Below are 24,625 nucleotides of genomic sequence, written 5' to 3'. Positions count from 1 at the left end.
TCTCAAAAGTGTGTTGAGAAGAATAATAAAATGACGCCTATAACTTAGCCAAGGACTGAGACATAGTGAGAATTCAGCATGTTAGTAAATGTGAGAATGATGATAATGATATAAAATAAATTGCAGTTGGCTCACCTTGTCGTGTATATATTCACATGAAGAACTCAAAGAAGAGAATGCCTTTGGTCATCCTGGTGTAAAGGGGGTATATTTAATTAGAAGGCAAGTACGATTGGGGCTGCATTAAATGTTATGTATAATTCCCATCCTGTGATAAACATTTAAAGACAGGAATCATAAATAAAGCCCACTTTATATTCATATACATCGTTTTATGAGCTAAAATCCATAAAAAGCACTATAAATACTGTGATATATAAAATATGTAAGATGCAAACCACTGTTATGAGAAAGTTAAATTAAGTAAGAAAACATAGGAATATATTTCATCTTTAATGTGAAGATGCTTAATATACCCCATAAGGAAAGAGCTAAGTGTACTTAAGCATTCCAGACAACTTCATCACCAGGAGGTTAGAAGTATGTCTAAATAAAATAGAATCAACTGGTATTCTAAGCACACCATGGAAAAAAAAAGACAAATAGCAGATAAATTGAGGGCAAATCTTTATCCTTGGTGTCTCTACAGATAGACTGAAAAATGAGATTGTTCAGAATTTTAGGCACATACACTCGAAATAGCTTATTACCAACCACTCTATAAGAAAGAAGAACCTTGAAATCAAGCCAGACAGAAGATGTGAAACTATTGACAATTTGAGAAACTATTGGCAATTGTCCTTGTAGCATCTCAAAGTGAACAGTAGCAATCCTTAGGTATACAATGAAGTTATAGTGGATGAAGAGAAATCTCTCTTATGCCTTATCAATTACTAAGCCACGAATACGATAGGATATACTGCCTAAGATACTTGAATTCCCTAGGACTCTTGAGAAACAAAAAATAAAAGTTATAGGCATTTTAAAAGTTGGTCAGGACTATTTTTATGAGTAAACATATAATGAGATACTAATTCCACAATCAAAACCCAATTTCCATCATGTTCCCATCACTTAGATTTGCCTGATTAGGTTCATCTAATATGTATTTTGAAAACACATAATCCATAAGGTTGTTGTTCAGAAAATAAGTATATGTTTTCCTAGTGATATATCCAGCGAAATAAACCCTGGAGCAGAACTGCATTTCAGGATTAGCAGACAGAAAGTTTACTTTTACTGGGGAGGCGGGGGTGGGGTGAGGGAGGAGTTCCAAAGTTGACTCCCCGTAATTCAGAACAGTAGGAGTGAATGTCATTTTCTGTTCTAAGCATTAGTGCACACGTACTGTACAAATATGACACCCATCATCTCACTGTCACTGTTGGAAGACTGTAGGAGTATCTGGGGAAAAAAAAAAATCCACCTCATGAGAGGTGCCATTGTAGGTAACAATATACTTGATGTTTGACCGGTCTCTTGGGCAATGTTCATTTTCTCCTCCTTTTCTGTCTTACTCACCAGGATTTGTTTTGGTTTGTCTGTGTCTCGTCTTGCATATAAATAACTCGTGATAACTAGTGATTAATACTAGGTAAATGTAAATTACAGAATTAAAAGGTAATCCTATTTAATTATTTACATATGTCCAAAAAATGGCATTGTCAAGCAATCGCCAGGAAGTACAATGCTCGATCTGAGTGAGTTGAGAATAAGTTGAGTCTAAATGTTTAGTTACAAACATCTTGGGCAGCCCCGGTGGCGCAGTGGTTTGGCACTGCCTGCAGCCCAGGGTGTGATCTGGAGACCCTGGATCGAGTCCCATATCGGGCTCTCTGCATGGAGCCTGCTTCTCCCTCTGCCTGTGTCTCTGCCTCTCTCTCTCTCTCTTTGCATCTCTATGAATAAATAAATAATAAAAAAAAACAAACATCTTAAGAGAGCCAGATACCTCAAATGCTGCTCCTGTTCTTATATTTCAACTTTTAAAACACATGATATTTTCTAGACACAATAAAAACAATGACAACATCAGTAGTTATGACTTTAAACAAGATCTTTTTTTTTTTTTTTTGTCATGTCAATGCATCCGGGTCATTTGAAAGGCAGAAGCGCCCTGCAAGAAAATACAAGTTGTTCATAATAGCAAAGTGAAAATATATTAAAACTCGTAAGTCAACATATTAGAAAAAGGAGCGTATGGGTTTTAGAGCCAGACATATTTGGTCAGCTTGGAATCCTAGCTCTGCCATTTACACGGTTCTGGGAAAGTTAATATTTTTCAGTCTCAGTTTTTTATTAGGAAAAAAAGCAGATATAAAAGCACTTGCCTCGAGCAATTACATTTCTAGGTATATACTCCAAAGAGTCAAAAGCAGGGACTCAAACAGATAGTTGTACAATAATTGTCATAGCGAAAAATAATAATAATTGTCAGAGCGTTGTTACTCACGATAGCCAAAAGGTAGAAACAATGCAAATGTCCATCAGCAGATGGATGAACCAGTACAGTATCCACAATCAACAGAGCATTATTCAACTGCAAAACAGGAAATCCTGATACATGCTGCCGCAGAACGGAACCTTGAAAACATGACACTAAGTAAAATCAGCCCGACACAAAGGGACAAATAGCATATGATTCCACCGTTATGAGGGACCTAGAATGGGTGAATTCATGAAGACAAAAAAATAGGATTTACCAGAGTCTGATAGAGAGAGGGGGGGAGGCGTAAATGGGGAGTTAGTGTTTACCGGCAACAGTTTCTGTTTGGGATGATGAAGAAGTTCTGGAGACGGATAATGGTGATCGTTGTACAACATTGCAAGTGTGCTTAATACCACTGAACTGCACACTTAAAAGCGATTAAAATGGTAAATGTTATATATATAAGTTTTATGATATGATTTTCATGTAAGTCATAAATATTTTAGACCACAATAAAAAAGCATTTGCCTTATGGAGTTGTGAAGATTAGATAAGGTGTCTAGTGCCAAGAAGTGTTTGACCAATGCAGCTCTGAACTCACTCCAATCCTCACTCCTTTTCCTTGCCTTTTTTTAGGGATTAGCACACGTGTTTTTAAGCCAGTGCTGTTAATGCACATTGGCACAAAAAAAGCGTGAGAGGAATCACGGGTGTCAAAGTATATCGTCTTGGTGAGAAACATAAATCCAAATGTTTTGACCAGAGAACTCCTGAGCTGCTCATGGCCTTTCCATTAGACTAAAAGGACTCTGACTTCTCAGTGAACTATCTACATTCTGCTCAAATAAACCCCCCGAGTTTCAAAGCTCTGTTTCCTCCTTTTTCAGAGATTTTTCTTATCTCGCTGGAGCAACACTTGACATAAGTAGGATCTATTTATTCATATCCACCACAAATGTACGATGAGCATTAAATATATAAGGCACTGCAGGAGATCCCAACAATTAGCTAGCTCCCTATCCCTGGGAAATATAGTAAAGAAAAGAGATGGAAATAACAGATTCCCTTCTGGAGCCTGAACGTCCCTCAGAGGAGTGTTCTCCAAGGGACTCCCATCCTGTAATTGGCATTTCCGTGATTTCTATTATGACCTCTTTCCTCCAACTTCTTCTACAGCCCTAACTAACTGTTCCTTAATATATATATATATATATATAAGTCTGCAGGAACGATGACAATACGGACTCCATCTTTGACCCTCCGTCTTGTTCATGGCCTTGTAACGACCTCCTTGGGGCTACGTGTGGGGAGGCCGATTCTGACCCTCCCTAAAGGTGTTTAGATAAGTGGTTTCTCCCCTCAGGCACACAGATGGCACCATGAGGTTGATTAGATGTTAAACTCTGGCCTCACTACAGTGACCTCTGCACTTGCCCTCTATAACATCTGTGGGGTAAGGTCCAGACTTTGCAGAGAAGAGCCAGGAGACACCGGGATCGTCATCTGCCCCCGTCAGCAAGTCATCCTGAATAAAACTGTGTAAATGATATGGAGTGGCTTCCTTCACCTTGTGGTCTCAAAGTACCTTTCGGCCGGCGTCACCGGCACCGTCTCTCCGTCTTCTAATAAGGTCTGGGTGTGTTTACATGTTTGTGTGTATGTATCACATAATACGACATACACACATTCACGTGCACATACACACAAGCACACACACAAAGAGGGAAGGATGAGAGAACCAGCAGGGAAGTGCATGGCGTTAGCTCTACTACCCTCTCTAGTTACTACTGTTCTGCTGCTTTCCTTCCACTTGCAAAATGAGTAACATACTAATTATCTCAATGCTGGGGGGGTTTTCCCCAGTTCTTCAATTCATTGTATTGTTTCCAACCTCAACAACCTCTTTCAAGATTCACCGACAACTTCCTCAAAACAGAATCCCACTCCCGTGGCCTCTTTCAGACTTCTTGGCCAAGAGACTTCTGCTGTATTTGACAACACTGCTTGATCCATGGCTTCTGAAGCCCCTTCAACCCTTGGTGTCTATGACACATACAATCTCGTTTCTGCTCTTTGTCTCCTTTGTGTATCACTCTACTTTCCTCTCCTACGTCCTAAATTGTGGGTTTCCCCAAGACTCATGAGATGCATTATCTTAGCCCCTTGTCCCTTAACTGTTTTGCCTTTGAAAAGCTAATTTATCTGTGACCTTCCAAATCATACCTCCACTTATATCCTTTATCCTTATATCCTGTACTTTAAAACCTTTTTTCATAAATCTAGTGATTTTTATTTCTATGTCTTATTTTCATCAAGACCTCAACATTTCCAAAATCTGATTAGTTTTCCCAGCCTCTCCCCCTAAATTCAGTCTCTGTAACTTTTTCACTGACCCAACCATTTGCCCGAGAAATCAGGCCCAATAGCAGTGATTCATCTCTGATTTGTCCACTGTTTGTTCTTTCAACATGATATCCAGAAACCTCCCCTAAATTTCTAAACAACAGCCTCACCGAGGTTGGATTACTTGACTGGACTTCTGTTAGTTTCCCTGATACCAATCTTTCTTACAAACTCCTGGAAGATCAACCTTTATAGTATAGTACCGAATGTTATCAGTTCTATGTTTAAAATAAAATTACACTGAAAATGAGAAACGAAAAACCTTTCGTAAACAACTCAGATCCATCGATTATCCCTTACTGCCTTCTAAGTCAAATCTAAATTTCTATGTCTGGATTTGAGCTTCTTTGTAATCTTAAACTGCCCTTTCCAGTTAACCTACTATTCCCCAGTATATATATATATATCACATTCCATTAATTATCTTACTGGCCTCTCACTTGTTGGCCACACTCACTTTTGCCTATTAATCTCACCCTCTTTCCTAGGCTATTCCTCTAAACTCTGACAAAAGCTATTTCTTCTGTGATCTAAACCAATATTCCAACCCAAAGACACATTTCCTTATCTACGTTCCTTGCAACTCCCATGTAACTTGTAACTTAATGATACACTCTAGAGTCACTGGCCCTTAATTCACTAGTCTCCATTGTGATGTAGTTCAAAATTCACATTACTAGAGTTTAAGTTTTTGCTTTGCTATGTCCACTAGATGAATGGCTTATAAAAATATGTACAACTAGATGAACGTAGTTTGAGTTTCTTCAGAGAGATACCAATAACCTATCCATGGCATCAAAAGGGACAGGAGATAAGATAATGTAATACTATATTAGTTTACTGTTACTGCTACAATAAATCATCTCAAGTTTAGCGGCTCAGAACAATGCAAATCTATTGTATTTCTGGAGATCAAAGGTTTAAAATGGGTAGGTATGATCCAGTAATTTTAATTCTGGATATTTACCCAAACAAAAACACTAATTCAAAAAGATATATGCACCCGTTCATTTATTTCAGCATTATTTACAACGGCCAAATTACGGAAGCAACCCAAGAATCCACTGGTAGATGAATGAATAAAGAAGATGTGGTGTGCAGACACACAGACACACTGTGGAATATTACTGAGCCATAAAAACAAAGTCTTATCATTTATGACACATGGATGGACCCAGGGGATATCTAAATAAAAGCCAGATAGAGAAAGAAAAAGTACCGTATGATTTCATTTATATGTGGGACCTAAAAACAAAAATGAGCAAACAAGCAAAATAACAAATAGACTCCTAAATACAGACAACAAACAGGTGGTTACCAGAGGAGAGGTGGGTGGGAGGGATGGACAAAATAGATGAAGGGGATTAAGAGGTACAAACTTCCAGTTATGAAATAACTCAGAGATGAGAAGTATAGCATAGGGAGCATAGTCAATAATATTATTGTGGCGAGCATTAAGCAATGTAGAATTATTAAGACAATATGTTGTGGATCTGAAACTAATGTATGTCAATTACACTTGAATCATTAAAAATTATATTAAAATAAAATGAGTGGCCAGGCCTGTGCTTATCATGGAGGCCCTAGCGGAGAATCCATTTCCTTGCGTTTTGCAGCTTCTGTAGGCTTCACACTTTCTTTAACCCCTGGCTCCCTATCACTCCAACCTGTGCTTCCATGGCCGTATTTCCTCTCTGACTCTCCTCATCCCTTTTCACTCATAAGGACCTTGTCACTAGATTAAGCCTTCCTGAATATTTCAGGACAATCTCTTCACTCGAAATCCTTTGCTCAATGGCATGTGCAAAGTCCTTTGCCAGGTGAGGGAATATATCCACAGGTCCCGGGGATTAGGATCTAGAGATCTTCAGTGTATTGAATATAGGCTACACGATGAATGTTGGTTCCCTTTCTCTCACCCCCTTGATTATAAATATACAAGCAAATACCAAGTCTCGTCCTCCTTCTATAGCTTTCCCACCATCTACCATGTGCAAAGCTAATGGCAGATGTTGAATAGAAAGGCTGTTAATTTTGGTCAACCTCGGCGCATATCAGCCTAGGTGGGACCAAATCACTCCCTCCTGTCTCTATTACATATCCCATTTTGCAGATGGATCCTATGCAGATCCTAAAGTCTAGCACAGAAAACAGTAAGGATATATTCCAGTTCACGCCCAGCAGGGCTTATCCAAGAAGTGTAACTTTGCTCTCGCCCTTCAATAACAATTCTACTCTCATTTGCTTGCCACCTAAGGTATGGCTCAGGGGTAGAGCATTTGACTGCAGTGTACAGTTTCTTATCCCAACAAGGGACTTGATGGGAAAAAACATAAGACATATATTTCCTCATATGAAAACAGATATATTATCAACAGTCAGATTTTCTATAAATTAGCATTGTAGAAAACCCATCTCTAATGACATAGGATTCTTGAAGGACATAAATATTTTGCTGTTTTCCTGTTAAGCTGCACTAAATTGTACACAGTACTTCAGGTCCTAAGGAAAAATAAGACCTCAGCTTCATTTCCAAATAGTAAAAACCACGGTACTCTTCTTAGAAGACATAGCAATATGAAATTCCGCACTTCAAAATAGGAACCTTCTGGGTTAGAGTTTGAGTTTTTTCTCCTTTTTCACATTTTTCTTATTTTTTTTAATTTAAATTCCATTAACCAACATACAGAACATCATTAGTTTCAGATGTAGTTCTCAATAATGCATCAGTGGCATATAACACCCAGAGCTCATCCCATCACATTTGTTCTACCGATACCTGTTTTCCTAGGTCATTTCAAGGCTCCCTCGCTGTGAGTTGAGTTTTATGTATTATCTTCAGAATTCCACTAGGGCAGTCTTCATGGTGACACCAATTCAACTATCATAGCTGAAAATGAAACATGCCTCAGAGCTAGAATGTCTGTGGAACACACACACAGTACTGTGAGTGAACACAGATGCAGGTGACCTCGCTTCTGTGCGGCATCTTCAACAGTCAAATATGTAGAAGCAGAGACTCAAATGGTGTTTACCAGAGGCAGGGGAGTGGGGCGAATGGTGAGACGGTCAGAGGGTGTGAAGCTGCAGTGATACAGGATGAATAAATCTAGAGGTCTAGTGTGCCTATAACTCATTATACTCTATTAAATACTGGAAATGCGCTAAGAGTAGATTTCAAGTGCTCTCAGCACTCCCCAACCCCCCCCCCAAAAAAATAAAATAATAAAATATAAAAAATAAAATAAAATAAAAAAGGATGTGAAGAGACAGCTATTCTAATATCCTAATTAGCCTAACTGCAGTAGTCACTTCACTATGCATACGTGTAAAATCCTGATGTCGGACACCTTAAATATAGACACTTTTTATTGAAAAGAGATGCAGGGAGAATGAATCTTAAATCAACCACCACCATCACGTCACATGGGTCATTTAAAAGCTAAGACTCAAATCCAGGAAGTCTTTCACTGGCAGAAATAGCCCCCGATGCTGCAGAATTATGCATTCATAGATTAGCAGGAGATAATGTGTCATACTTTGACCTTAGACCTTACTTGGTTGAGTCATATTTCTAATGTTGTTTAATGTACTTTTCTGAATTGAATGAATTGTTCAGTTGTACCAGTACTTCAGCTTTTTTTTTCTTTTTTTAAACCAGGATTTTAGCTAGTGCCTCTGTTTACTACCACCCATGGCTACTATCCCTTGAGGAAAGTGGCCACCAAGGCTCCAGTGCCTTCACAGGCAACAACAGGAAAGGTCATTACCAAGCTTTGTCAACAGACTAAAATGCTGGATCGCACAAAACTCTCTGCCACTTCTCACTGGAGAAAAACTCAGGGCTTGATACAGTGCTAAATCTTTCCATGACATAAAAGCCTCTAAAAAAAATTCTCCTACCTTTGAAGAATAATATATATATATATAGTGTATCAGTACAAAAATAGCATAAGTATAAAACTAGAAAACTTAGAGCTGGTTATAGAAGCCCTAACTATTTCAATCTGGAGAAATCCAACATCATGCAATACAGCAATCTCTTTCACAATATACTTCCCCCTCATAAATCTATGATTTTTCTCTAATTGCCACATCACTTAATTTTTTTTCACTTAAATTTTTTGACTAATCATTACGTTATTTTTTTTTAATAAGCACCTAAAAAAAAAAAAAAAGGGAAAATAAGCATGTGCTGTGAGAAAGGCCCTTACAAGTTGTAGTAAGAAATTCAGATCTGGGGACACCTGGGGGGCTCTGGGTGGAGCATCTGCCTGCAGCCCAGGGCGTGACCCCGGGGTCCTAAGACTGAGTCTCAAGTGGGCTCCCTGCATGGAGCCTGCTTCTCCCTCTGCCTATCTCTGCCTCTCTCTCTCTCTCTCTCTGTCTCTCATGAATAAATAAATAAAATCTAAAAAAAAAAATCAGATCTGAACATGGACTCTGCCTGCAAAGAACTGTTTATAAAAATAGACTGGAATAAGTGGAATAAAACTTTCTAATTTAGAATTGTTTCTTTGCTAATTGAATCCCTCAAAAGATCACAATCACACTATATATATATATATATATATAGAAAGTAGCTCCTGGGACAGAGAGGTTAAGTCAGGTTTACTGGCCCTGTATATGATACACTGGGTGCCAACCAAAAATATTATTTTCCTACAGAATTTCCACTAAAGGTACAAAAAAAAAAAAAAAACCTATCCACAGAGAGATCTGGTAGTAAAGGAAAAATACAGTATCTTTGTGTAGAACACAAGGTCGTGAAATATCTGACCCCCACATATCTGTGATCTTATAAAGCAGGACAATGTGGAGGGCAGAAGAATTCCTGCTGAGAATAAGAAAAAGAGATGGAGCTCTCTTCACTCCCACAGTGTGGGTGCAATCTTGGGGCCAGGAGGTCCCCCGCTGCAACGACTCAGCACCTGCTGGACCCCCTACTACTCATTCAAAGCCATAATTGCTTAAATTTACTATAAATGCAGCAGAAGCAAGAGGAAGGAAAGGAGTTTTTAAAGTTCAAGTAAATATTTTGCAGAAAAGTGAGACACAAAGTCTATTCTATCCTCTACTTTTCTCTTTCTTTCTCTCCCTTTTCTCCTCCCTCTCTCATTTCTCTGTCTCAGACACACAGACCACATACTTATTTCACAGATTTTTTCCTGAAGCCAAAGAATTTAAGAACCATGTTCAGCTACACAAAGGGTCAAAAAGACTAATGACATCTCTCTGTAGGTCATGTACTTGCTTGAAGCTCCCAAAGCCTTTCTTTTTTTAGAAGCTCATTGAAATGCTGATTGGATGGAACGTAGAGGTGATAAAAAATAAAGCCACATACTTAGCATCTACGTGGACTCTCCAACCTGGACAGGCTAGGGCTTACATCCTCACCCTAAGACTTAATAGCCATGTGCACTAAAAATAAAATAAAATAAATAGTAAAATAAAATAAAATAAAATAAATAGCCATGTGCACTTAGACTAGTTCTTTCTCTTCTGTAAAGCTCAGGTTCCTCTTGGGTAAAGAGAAGATAATAAAACTTACCTGATATAATTATTATGCGTTAAGCTGCAGTGGTGGAATCATAGTACCTGGAGTCCAGTACCTGGTATGTAGTGAATGCTCCGTAACTATTGATTTTTTTTTTAAAGGAAATCACTATGCAGATACAGTATGGGTAAGATTTCTAAAAATCCCTTGATTCCCTTTCCTGCTTTACCAAGTAGTAGACATCTGTGATCTAGCAGGTTCTCAGAGTCACCAAATCAAGCCAGAACTGTAGAAGAATTAGACACTGGACCAACTGTCAAGTCAGAACCTACCTTTATTTCTTCTTTCCCTCATTCTTTCTGTCCTTCCCTTTTCCTTTCCTTTCCATATTGAAATCTGCATTGAGCAACGACTCTGGATGAGACCTGCCCTGCTTGAGATGCTATTCGACTGCTTTTATTTCTCTTCCAGGAAAGTCACAGTCTACTCAGGAAAAGAAGGGAGACAGTAGAGGTTAAGTGGGGCATCAGGGTCACGACAGGTACATTCTCAGGTATCGCCGAACTACCAAAGAGCAGCTGGACAGGGAGGGAGGTTTAGGGAGCCGTGGTGGCTCCAGCGAGCCCCGGCAAAACACGGACCCCCAAGGACCGTGCAAATATGACACGCCACGCCCTCGGCCTGAAAGGAGCCGTCTTAGGGCCACGTGTCCATGAGAGCTGCTCTCCTGCTGTGGCTCACCGCGCCCCGGAGTCTCCAATCTCAGGTTCTCAGGTTGGGCCTCTCAATTCTAAAAGCCCTTTCGTTCAGAGCTTCACAGTGTCTATAAAAGGTTTCCTTAAGAATGACTGAGGCCTTGCTAGGGAACCGGAACGGCCTGTATTTCACACCAGAGCCGAACTAGGCAAACTAATAAACTACCAAAGACTCAGAGTGTGATCCTATAATAAGTCTCACTTCTCTCCTCTCCAAGGAGCCGATGAAAATCCTTAGCAGGCCAATGTTCTATAGCCTGTTTCAATGTCTCTTCTTGCAAGGTCCACGCTTTTCTGTTCCACCCCGTGTTCTGGGTTGCCAGTCTAAGGGATCTACTGTCTTGTCCTGGGGTTGTCACCGTCACACACACAGACGTCTTCCATCTCTGTGGACATGACAGCATTTACCTTGCTCATGGCCATATTCACGGGGACTGGAGCCACTATGTGTTTGGCGTACTGTACTTACCCGGTAAACATCTGACCTATAAGTAAATATCCTTCCCACCCCCCGCCCCCAAGAAACCTTCCCTTTCCACAAAATTGGCTTCTCTCTTTGTACAATCTTCCTGCTTTTTGTTGCTTTTTTTGTTTTTTTTTTCTCTTAATTTAGCTTCATGGTGGTTGGGAGAAATACTTCTGAACTGGAAAACAAATTTAAAATGGTGATGTCATTGGGCGGAAGCATGGATACTTACATTGAATCAATTAGAATTCTTAGTGTCTAACCTAGGATCGCCCTTGGTCCCACCAACAAGTAGGATATAGAAGAACATGAAAAAAAGAAACACATGGATTGCTTGGGAACTTTATGGGATTCACGAGTTGAGGTATGAAAGGCCAGGAAGGATGGAAGCAAAGAAAATCTGATGAAAAGCCTCAACTGGACTCCTGACAGCCCCTTCTGAGCCACGCCCTGGAGTTAGGCACAGCCCTAGGTATAGGGGGAATGCAAAAATGACTCAAAACTGAGCACTCCTCAAGATTTTCAGAAATAATTTAAAAACTGTAATTTTTTTTCTAAAGATTTTGTTTATTATTCATAAGAGACAGAGAGAGAGAGAGGCAGAGACCCAGGCAGAGGGAGAAGCAGGCTCCATGCAGGGAGCCCGACGCAGGACTCGATCCCAGGACCCCGGGGTCACACCCTGGGCCAGAGGCAGACACTCAACTGCTGAGCCACCCGGGTGTCCCTACAAACTATAAATTTCAATGCACTTTTAAGATTTAGTGATATAAGGGCATTTAGCTACTGCTAATAGAAGCGTGGCTTGGTATCAAAATTTCTGAACAGTTCTTTAACAAAATGCATCAAAAATCACTATAAAAATGGTAACTTTGGTCAAGATATTGCATTCTGAGGAATTTATCCTAAGAAAAAGTAGAGACATACGCAAAGCTATTTTTGTATGTACGAGGATATATATGTGTATATATACCATGTTAATTATAATGTAACTCAAAAGCAGGAAAACCCTTAAAATAACACAAATATTCTGTGACCATCCTGAACTAAATTATAGCTTATCTGTATAATAGAATACGATGTACTATTATAGATCACATTGTAGGATACGTGTTCTCAATGAGGAGTTCAAGATGCTGTTCCGCGAGGGTGAAGAGAACCTCACTCCCTGTACCAGGTATGTTAACAGATGTGCAGGGATCTGTGTACACGGAGGGGTGATCACTACGGGAGGGGAAAGTCTTGAAAAGCTCCTCTGCAGAACAATAGTGAACGAAGGTTAAAGAGCTACTACTGAAGGAGAACATTTATTAAAGAACATCTTTCTGGGACGCCCGCGGGCTCAGCCGTTGAGCAGCATCTGCCTTTGGCTCAGGGTGTGACTCCGGGTCCCGAGATCGAGTCCCACATCGGGCTTCCTGTGGGGAACCTGCTTCTCCCTCCACCTGTGTCTCTGCCTCTCTCTGTGTCGCTCATGAATAAATAAATAATTTTATTCAGAAATATATTTTTTAAAGATTTTTATCACCACAATACTCATTGATTCTATTATTATAACAATAATAAACAGCCCTTTAATACTCAGGAAGTACCTCTGAAATATTTGCCCCAGATGAGAAAAGTAAGGGCCAAATACCAATATAATACAACAGTAAAACCTCCAGATCCAGAGGTAGGTTTGATTGAATGTAATCTACTTAATCTTAGCCATCACGCAGGTTTCCAAGTGGTGTAATTATGTACATGCACTTGCACACACAAACGCCAATGAATGGAAGCCCGTAAATCAAATTATTAATAAAAATACATGGAAGCTTAAATGTTCAAATTTCTCTGGCTTTTCTTTGTGACCAAGTTTTCTGAATGCATTATTTTTAATAAAAAAAATAAATAGAAAGTGCTGTATTTGTAATAAACCCTGCCCAAGGAGCCTTCAGATATTTAGGGGGGAGAAGACGTGGAAGCAAACAGTTCCGATGGTAGTGGAAATAAATGCTACTCCATTCCCTCACTGTCTGTATTCTTTGGGCAACTTCCCCCAAACTTCGAGTGTCAGCTAATAAACACAAGTGAGAATACTATAGGGATGAAAAGTGTCACAAGGGCCAAGTAAGCCTCCTTTCCCCTCCAGCCTCATCCCAGGGCCTAGCTGTCACTGGCACCAGGCTTCGGAGACCATGTCCCAGGCAGTGCACTGTGGGCACAAAAGTGACCTTGAATGCCATCAGGAGGCTGGACTAACCGGAGCAAATGTGCTCTTGAATTAATCCCTAATGACAGTAGGCTCCATTTTTTTCTCTTTTCCTTTTCTTATCTCTCCTTTCAACCTTCCACTTGTAGGAGAAGAGGCTCAGAGATTTTTAAAGCTAACCTCAGGGTTCATATTAATTGAATTTTTCCTTTATTGCTTGCTGTAGAGATTGCTAGAGATGTCTCCTGTGTTGAAAGACTTATTAGCAGGGAAAATGGCACATTTTTCCAGCAGAATTCAGAGCAGCCTGGCACCTGCATTGCTCAATTAATAAGCGAGTAAGGGTTTTATCTGAGTGTGCATTCCCCCTTTCCCTGTCCTCCTCCACCTTGAACATCATTAGAGCCAGACGGGGTCTGTTCTACGCTCCTGGGAAAGGCTTCCCCCCAAAGTCAGCCTTCTCTGGACCTCCACTTGTTGTGGCCCTTCTTGGGCAGATGGTGTCTGGAAGGCTTGATTGATAAACATGTTTAAATATAGAAGGCAATCTCTGCTTTGTGCCAAGCAATTACTCAGCATCACAGATAGGACTGCCATGGACCAACAAAATAGCTGTAGTGTATGATTTAACACGCTGAAGAGGAAAATTATTAAGAAACCTTCAAATGTCAGTGTGACAGCAGATTCTGGAAAACATTTACCAGTCACCATTCGCAAGCAAAGCTACCAAAACATGGGAAGGCTGAAAGTCACCTTGCCCTCTTCTCCACACGCTGCATATTCACAGTTTGGAAAGATTCGTCTCCTCTCAGGGAGAGTGGCTCTACCACAGAGCAGGTATTAAACCAATCAGACAAGATAAAATAAAATAAAATAAATAAAATAAAATAAAATAAAATAAAATAAAATAAAATAAAATAAAATAAAATAAAATAAAATAAAATAAAATAAAATAAAATAAAATAATAAAATAAAATAAAATAAAAATAAAATAAAACAAAATAATAAAATAAAATAATAAAATAAAATAAAAATAAAAATAAATAAAATATAAAATAAAATAAAATAAAATAATAAAATAAAATAATAAAATAAAATAATAAAATAAAATAAAATAAAATAAATAATAAAATAAATAATAAAATAAAATAAAATAAAATAATAAAATAAAATAAAATGAAATGAAATAAAATAAAATAAATAAAATAAAATAAAATAAAATAAAATAAAATAAAATAAAATAAAATAAAATAAAATAAAATAAAATAAAATAAAATAAAATAAAATAAAATAAAATAAAATAAAATAAAATAAAATAAAATAAAATAAAATAAAATAAAATAAAATAAAATAAAATAAAATAAAACCAATCAGACGACACCTCCTGTCAGGAGCTGATTGCTTCCTTCCCTCCACCTGACCTGACCAAGCAGAGTAGCCAGGAGCGCCGTGAGGTCTCTGGCATCAGGTGCAGCAGGCACCAGGTTAAGCGCTTTGCAGACGTGGTCCCCGTGTTTAGCCCCCATGACAATCGCACCGGTCACCTCCCAATTAACAGCGGTGGTGTTAAATCTCAGGAAGGTTAACCTGCCGATGATAACAGCCCGTAAGAGCTGGAGCCAGAATTTGTGCCAAGAGCAAGTGCGACTTCAAACCCTGTGCCTGTTGCAGGGGTCGAGGCTGGCCCTCATTCGCCACCAGCTCAGTTCGTGGGGGTTCTCCGAGTCCTTGTCACCCAAACAGTCCTCACCCCATCACCTTCTCTAACCTTAAGTTGTGGCTGCATGACCCAAAGATCACAAATTGGAGAAGATCCTCTCAGGCAAAGCAGTGGCTTCAGTTTTCAAAGGTTAAGTCACGGTCACGGCATATTATTTATTAGGAGAAAAAGGTAGACTGACCTATTTAATATAGAAAATTTTCTAACAAAAGCAACAACAAAAGGAGCTCAAGATCAGAAGGTGTTTCGGCAGGAAGAGAGTCAACCATAACCCAACTAGCTTGATACCCTTCCTCACCAACGACAGCTGTGGGTTCATAGTTGCGGTATTAGAGGTTTAAAAAGGGGCAAGGAACGTGGAATTTCACGATATTATGCCCGCTTCCTAGTTTAGTGTCTGGAGACAAGACTTGCACATCACACATAGCCTGGCAGCCCTGTGAACAACAGTAATCGTCGAGTGTGTATCCCTCAATAGCGACGAGCTGACATCATTGCCTAACTTATTTTTAGATAATCTTATGGGTGGAAATGATCATTATGCCTACTTTATAGATGAAATTAAGTTCGGGAAGGCTAAGTAACTTATCCAGGACCTGAGCCCAGGTCTGCCCTGCTCTAAACCCATACTTTGAACGATCAGTCTATCGGTAAGTTTTCTGACTTTGATACTTGTTTTTACCAGTCTGTTGGGGGCAGTGAGCATTTTTCTCTAAAGACGCCAACAGAGCATGTGAGGACTCTGGAACAAATAGCCATTCCTCTTAACGGTATGGCTCTGCACAATCACTTTAGGGCAAGGATTGACAATAAAAGATTCAAGACTATAATATAAAATAGCCCATTTATATCGACAACCAAAAATATAAAATGGCTCATTATAATTTTTTTTATTTTTTTTATTTTTTATTTTTTTTTCATTATAATTTTTTTTAACAATAAGCAGCACCTGTAAAAACAACCTACAGGGCCTTTCCAAGGGCCATTAGGGATAAAGAGGACAATGTTCCTAGTCGGAAATGACTTCCTTTTGAGAAGATGAAGCTCTTTCCAAATTAATGAAGAGGTTTAATGCGATTCTAATCGAAACTTCAATAAGATTACCTGGAAGACCGTAGGAGAGGCTAAAAGGAAGATCCCAGAGTTCACCTAGTAGAATAATTAAAATGAGTTAAAAAAAATTTTTCCCCAGAGGAATTGGTCAAAGAAATATGCAAAATATATTATAAAGTCACAACATACACACCCTTGCTAGCTGTTTGACCTTAACCATTTACTTAAATTCTCAGTGTCTCTGCTTTGTTACCTATAAGCGGGGGGATATAATAGCACCCCTACTATTAAGTGCTATTTGCAGTAATAAAGTTCAATACGTCCTCAATAAGCAGAACTTATTTGGCGGATTCGGTGAAATAATGCTTAGTAAAACACCCAGCCCACTACCACCGAACAAGCCCTCAGTAAACATCAGCTGGTTCTATTGCTATTACCTTTACGTTATTGTACTTGGCTAATAACATGCGCCGAATCTCTTCATTCATTTAATCAAGGAAAATATCGACTGAAAGTATGTGCCAGGCCAGTCTAATTCTCAGTGTTGGGGAACTGGTAATGAAACACAAGCAAGGTCCATGTTCCCATGGAGCTTACAGTCTGGTGTTGGGATGATTAACACGTATAAAAGTAAATGCACAAACTAGTGATTCAAGTGGAGTGAGGGACATGAGTGGGTTTAGGGAGATAGGCAGGTTCTAGGTCACGTAGGCCCTATGGGCTAGGACAAGAGGTTTAAGGACAAACGCGTCAAAGTACACCCAACGTTATGCTATATACCAAGGTAAGCTCCAGAGAGATCAAAGTGTTAAATATCAAATACGAAAAACACTGTGACAAAGTGTAGGGGGTTGCTTATCTGACTCTGGAAGGGCAGAAACCTTTTGAAGCATAAAATTAAAGGCAGAAATCATACAGGGGCAGGTAGGTTATGTGAACACACGGCACCCTAAAAATTCCCATGCCTTAAAAAACACAATAATAAATTTAATAATAAACATAAGCAGCATTTGAGAAGCTCTGAAATATGAATGCAATTCATTAAACAAAGTGTTAAAATTCTTAAGAATGCATAAGCATGGAAAATTTTAAAATATGTGAAGTTAAATAAAAATACACAGGAATAAAAATGCACAAATCCATAAATAGAAAAAATATACAAACACATGGATGGATAATTCACAAAAGTGGAACAATGATGGTCAAAAGACACGTGGAAAATGTTACTACTAATAACCAAAGGCATGCAAAATCAAAAGGTAGAAGATAATTTTTTTACTCATAAATTTTTTCAAATTCATACATTCAATTAAAATTATCAATGCAGGGGACCCCTGGGTGGCTCAGAGGTTTGGCACCTGCCTTTGGCCCGGGGCGCGATCCTGGGGTCCCGGGATCGAGTCCCATGTGGGGCTCCCTGCATGGAGCCTGCTTCTCCCTCTGCCTGTGTCTCTGCCTCTCTCTCTCTGTATGTCTATCATAAATAAATAAATACAATATTTTAAAAAAGGAAAAAAAATATCAATGCAGTGCTGATAGAAGTCAATTATGCTACCCTATGGGATAGGCATTCCCACTGAGGGCTTTAGAAAGTGTAAATGAGAGTATAAATTGGCATATAAAATAGAAATGCAAATTAGCAGAACTTTCTGGAAGCTAAGAGCCTCAAAAATGTATATATGTTTAACTTGGTGACTCCATTTCCGTAAATCCAAATTTTGAGATAATCTAAAATATTAGATACTTATTTACAAAGACACTGATTCTATATTTTTAGCGAACAAAGTACAAAATTGTATATATTGAATGAACACAACTATATAAGAATGAAAGAAAAATAAAAAATGAAAGAAAAAAATTTAAAAAAGAAAAAAATAAAAGAGAGAGGAGATAAAATCCTGGGAGGAAATCTACAGAAATGCCATCACGTAGGCTTCATGTTGGGATTTCTCTGCTCCCCTACTGTTTTAATCCTTTCAATGTTTTTGAAAATGAGCACGTATTTCAAATTTAACACAGAAAGGAAAACTAGCTATTGAATATAAATAGTTTTCTATATCCCACAACGTTCTTCATTCCGACATTTTTTCCAAGCCTTCCCTCTTTCCATCAACATCCTCTGTTATGTCGCTTGTCTGGTCTCTTCTCAACTGGACAACCTCCAGCGAGCAAGTAGAAATCCCAGCACACAACTATTTTTTAGCCCCCTGCCTGCGGAAACACCTGCGTATATACGTACCTGCACATACAAATTTAATTCATTTTAAAAGTTCAAAAAAATAATAAATAAATAAATAAATACATAAATAAAATAATAATAAAATAAAATAAAATAAAATAAAATAATAAAATAATAAAATAAATAATAAAATAAAATAAAATAAAATAAAATAAAATAAAATAAAATAAAATAAGTTTTGTAGGCCAAACAGAATGTACAAACTACAATCACCAGGGTGGTATATTGAGGAGATAGGCAAATAGCGGCTAACACGGCTCCCACTCCCCGCCGCCCCCCCGAGAGCACAGCTGCATAAGGAAATATCTAACTGGACAAGTATTTCCGTGGAGCATCCAGGAGCCAACGGTGGGCTGTTGGTAGTCTAAGGCGCCCTTGTATCGGGCTCTGACTTGACCCTACATGGAAGTGTCTGCTCAGCTTATTTTGAGCATCCTAAGACTAGTCACGCAATTTCTTTTGCTTCAGGCAAAGCTAAGAATACGCACCTCCCCAAGCAGCACATGTTTCCCTAACCTCACGTGTCCGTCGGTCGGTCGGGCCAGTTCCATTCACTCTGAGAAAATGTGGAAATGTCAACAGATGCGGAGGGTAAATGAATGAGCTACAAGAACCCCCAGATTTCAAGGAGGATTGGGAATTCCAGGGCAGCTGAACTCTGGCCTTTCGGGGCACGCGCAGGAGGAGGAGGGATTTTTCCTCCAAGAAGCCCAATCTGTCTGAGGCTATTAATTCCCCTGTTGACCAAACACATCGAGCATGATTCGGGATTATTTCAACAAATCATCTTGGCAGGTAAACACTTTCTGCAGACCGTGGCTCTTTCTGCCTGTTGCAAAATGAATTGTGGGAACAATACTGAAGTAATATTGATATGAATCAAACAATAAAGCAATATTGTGCTTGTGTACCCAGCTGCCGGAGCTTCAAGGCTCTAAACAGGCTACTCAAAAAAAAAAAAAAAAAAAAAAAATCCTTCATGTTTTCCTTTAGCAGACGCTGGTTGTCCGATGCTATTTTTAGCACCAGAATCTTTTTTCTCTACCCTAAAAAGATTCACACATAAAATCCTAATTCATAAAACCCATAACTAGGAGCGTTTCGGGCTGACAGGTGCAGGGGCCCAGCCATTCCAGACGCCCTTCCACGTACTCCTGGGCCCTTGCTGCACGATGAAATCTCCTGCTTTGGAAGAACTACAAGAACCCACCCCAAGCAATTGGCTGAATATATCCATGTCTGTCTTGAAACGGTGTAGGAAGTTCAGGGGGCACGAAACAGTCCGATAAGCAAAATTACTGCTGTTTATCTTTCGAATGTCCCCCCACCTGTTCCCTACCCACCACCGCTCTGCTTCCTTCTGCTCCCCGGCCTCTTCTCCAATGACGGCCGCCCATCCTGAGCTCGGAGCCCCCACCCCATGGCCACCAGGGCCACCCTGCACCCTCTGGGCAGCTGCCCCCACTCGAGTAACTACCAGGATCCTACGGGGAGCTCCATGGTTGCCGGCCAGCCCTGGCCCCAGATCCCCCTGAAAGTGCGTCCTTTCCCTCCACGTGGTGGCTGACCAGGTCGGAGGGGGTATCTGGCCCAACGTGGGGCATTGGAGCTCGGCCCCTCCCTGCAGGGATTAGGCATCTGGAGCAGAAGGGCTCAGGTGAGAAAGGCCAAAGGGATTCATCCGGGCGGGGATCCTGACGAGGCTGCCCCTGGTTCCTGTCCTGCAGGCCCCGTCCAGCCCCTTCACGGGCTTCTGCACCAGCGCCTCAGCTTTGCCCCCTCACTCAGGGAGTCACCCACGGGCCTTCCAGTAAGTTCCTTGGGGCCTACGGTAGATAAACTACTGTTTATACCCGAAGGACTCTAACCGACGCGAGGCTTGAGGAGCGGTTTCAGATTCCCTACTTAGCTTGGCCCCAGAAAAATCCTTCGGAGTCGGATAGGGAGAGACAACCAAGGCCACTTCTCAGGGAGTCACCCCAGGCTTGAATGACTGAGGTTCATGGTCCCAGGCGTCACCATCACAGCTGCAATCCGGTCCTTCTGAGCCCCAGCACGCTCTCTCCCTCAGCCACGCTGTCTCCTTGGGGTAGAGCCCACTTCGGCGGCCAGCCCCCAGCGAGGTGGGCTGTTTCATGTTGCAATCCCTCAGAGCCTCCTGAAATTACCACTAGGTGATTCAAAAAGCCAAGTCCTGTAAGACACGGAGACAGGATCCGTGTGTTTTCCTTCTCTGGGGACGTTTATTTCCAACAGGAAGGCAAGCGAGCATGTCCTCCCTGAACCACAAAAGGACTTATTAAAATAGATGCCTTAAGATGATAAATTTATATGCATGTATGCATACGAAATACATATATGAAATACTATATTTCATGTTTTCTTTTTTTTTTTTATTTCATGTTTTCAAAGATACTGATCCAAACCAATATTGTTAGCTCTCTGTAGAGAACATCCAGATTCAGTCATTATCTGATTTCGGTCTGATAGTGAAGCTCCTACATAACACTATTATCAAGAGGGAAAAAAAAAAAGATTTTAAATACATGGGAAAAGTAATAAGTAGTCACTTGGATTATAATGGAAAGGGAAAAAATAATTAAATTCCCAACCTTTAATAAGGAACTAAATGACCCAGACCATAAAACTATAAAATTCTCCTTTCCATCTGGAATCAACAAGGGATGAATAATTATCGTCTTCCTATGCTTATCAGAGCTACTTGCAAAGTGAATTGAGTCACAGGAAAAAAATGAAAATTCCAGGATTTTTTGGCCTGTCCTCCTGCCCCATGCACACATGCTACCAGACTTCCAGGTCTAATGCAGGACGATGGGCAGTTTGGGGAAAAAAGAATGATTTTTTTTTTTTTATTTTTTTAAAGAGACTTAACTCTAGTCTCAACAGTCTGTCTAGAATCATTGCCCCTTTGCAAAAAAGAAACTTCCCTCCCCTTGTTTCACATTCAGGTCGTCTCATTAGCCACGGAAGAGAAGAAATTAAACAACGCAGTGCTTACAGTCAGAGCACTGAGCCTGGAGTCCACATCCACCATTAACCCCAATGGGACTTCCGGCAAACCGTTAGCACTTCTGAGCCTTTGTGCAATTCCATGTAAAATGAACAAAACGGTGACCCCCCCCCGGCCCCGCCCGCCTTCCAACTCGTGAGGATTTTCAGAGGACTACTGATGCAGAGAGAAGATAAAGCTGTAGGGAATTCGACTATCACCTGGGAGACTGGCCAGCCCTCCACGTCGGTCCGTCAGCCGCCTTCGTCAGCCCCGCAGTGGACTCAAAACCCGGCCTAATAGACCAAGCGAGGCAGGTCCCTCAGGGCAGTCGCCTCGTGGGACCTATTATATAAAGCCAGAACGGCCTGTTGCTACTCTACAGACGTGTTTGACCCTCAAAACACGTTGACCTGCCTCTCTGCTCGGCTTGGGCCTCAATTTAATACGGGCCTATCTTCAAATGAAGCCAGACTTACGTTAACACACAACTCGCAACGGCTCTGGCATCCCGTGACCTCTGAGCAATAATCCCAATGTGTTCTACAAGTGTCCTCCCAAAGATCTCCAAGAATCTCCCCGAGGGTCCCCGTGCCCAAAAGCCATTGCTTGGCTGCTGATCCCTGTCTAAGGAGAGGAGCACAGCCCTTAAGACTGACCTTCACACCCACTGAAATTAGCACGTGGCTTTGCTGACCCCCAACGGTTCTCCTTGTTCGTCCCAGTTAACGTCACTGTCACCGTGGATCTGGTGGTGAAGCCGGGGTTTCATCCCCACCGTTGTGGTGCTGCTTACATTCTCTACAGAGCTTCCGGGGTTCCCGGGCGAAGATGGTTCTAGGATGCGTGGTGAAGGGATAACGCTGTCAGCTGCCGCTATCCTCAGTGGGTAATCCCAGAGAAAACCTGCGGGGTGCCCGAGAGCTTCCCCGTGCAAGTCATCACAGGCAAATGATTTTCCCAGGGCCTACCCCGGACGGTCAGGGTGGTTCCCAACGGCTCCAGTGCCGTCCCCCCTGGGCGTGCAGTCAGGAATTCCTCTCCTCCAAAGCTGAGCTACGGATGAGAGAAAGGCTTCCTGAGCCGAACCTTTTATTTTTTATTCTCTTGTATTTTTATTTTTTATTATTTCTTGAGTGTACTCGGCACATGGTATTCCCTCACTTTCACACATGCAGCAGAGGGATTCAACAAGTTCGTGTGTTATCCTGTGCTCCCCACAAGGGTAGCTCCACCTGTCCCTAGCTCAGGGTCACTGACTGTATTCCCTGTGCTGTGCCTTTTAGTCCCGTGACTCACTCATTCCATAACTGGAGGCCCGTATCTCCTACTCTCTTAACCCATTTTGCCCGTCCCCTCCCTCCCTCCCCTCTGGCAACTGTCAGTTTGTTCTCTGTATTATGGGTCTGTGTCTGCCTTTTGTTTATTCATGTGTTTTCTTTTTTAGGTTCCACACATAAGTGACATCTTATGGTCTTTAACTTATTTCGCTCAGCATAATACCCGCTAGGTCCATCCACGTGTTGCAAATAGCACAAGCTCATCCTTTTCATGACTAACATTCCATTATACATGTATGTATATACGCACACGTACGCACACGTACGCACACACACACACACACACGTCAGTTCTTTATCCATTCCTCTCCTGATGGACCTTTGGGTCACTTCCATAATCTTTTCATTTATCTTTTCAGATTATTTTCTTTTTTTTTTTTTTTTTATTTTTCCCCTGCCCCCCTCCTGGTTCAGATTATTTTCATTTTCTCTGAGTAAGTATGCAATAGTGGAAATACTGGGTAATATGGTCGTCCTATTTTTCATTTTTTGAGGAACCTCCATGCTGTTTTCCACAATGCTGCACCGATGCACATTCCCACCAACAGTGCACAAGGGTTCCTTTCTCTCCACATTCTCACCAACACTTGTTATTCCTCGTCTTTTTGTTCCTAGCCATTCTGACGCGTGGAAAGCGTGGAAAGCGATATCCCCTTGTGGTTTCAGTTTGCATTTCCCCAGTGACTAGTGGTACTGAGCGTCTTTTCAGATGTTTATTGCCCATTTGTAGATCTTCTTCAGAAAAATGTCTGTTCTGGTCCTCTGCCATTTTTTAATTGGATTATTTGGGGTTTTTTTTGGTGTTGACTTATAGAAGCCCTTTATATATTTTGGATACCAACCCCATATTGAATATATCATTTGCAAAGATCTCCTCCCATTCAGGTTGCCTTTCTGCCTTCTTGATGGCTTCCTTCACTGTGTAAAACCTTTTTATGTAGCCCCAATAACTATTGGTGTAGCCCCAATAGTTTAATTTTGCTTTTGTTCCCCTCACCGGAGAAGACCTATCTTAAAAAAACATTTCTTTTGGGACCTCTGGGGTCGCTCAGCGGTTGAATGTCTCCCTTCAGCCCAGGTTAAGATCCCGGGGTCCTGGGATCGAGTCCCACATCGGGCTCCCTACATGGAGCCTGCTTCTCCCTCTGCCTGTGTCTCTGCCTCTCTCCCTGAGTCTCTCACGAATAAATAAACCTTAAGAAAAAAAAAATTTTTCTATGACTAATGTCAAAGAAATTATCGCCTATGCTCTCTTCTAGTTTTATGGCCTCAAACTTCGGTCTTTAATCCATTTTTAATTTGTTTTTATGTATGGTGTTAGACAGTGGTCCATGTTTCCCAGCACCATGTGTTGAAGAAATGGTCTTTTCCTCATTGTATATTCTTACGTCCTTTGTCACAGATTGACCAGATATATAAGGATTTTTTTTTCTGGGCTCTCTCTTCTGTTCCATAGATCTGTGTGTCTGTTTTTGTGCCAGCACCATACTGTTTTGATAGAACAGCTTTGTAATATATCTTGA

Source organism: Nyctereutes procyonoides, unplaced genomic scaffold, assembly GCF_905146905.1.
Source record: "Nyctereutes procyonoides isolate TBG_1078 unplaced genomic scaffold, NYPRO_anot_genome, whole genome shotgun sequence".
Taxonomy (NCBI): Eukaryota; Metazoa; Chordata; class Mammalia; order Carnivora; family Canidae; genus Nyctereutes; species Nyctereutes procyonoides.
Note: the sequence above shows the minus strand (reverse complement) of the source record.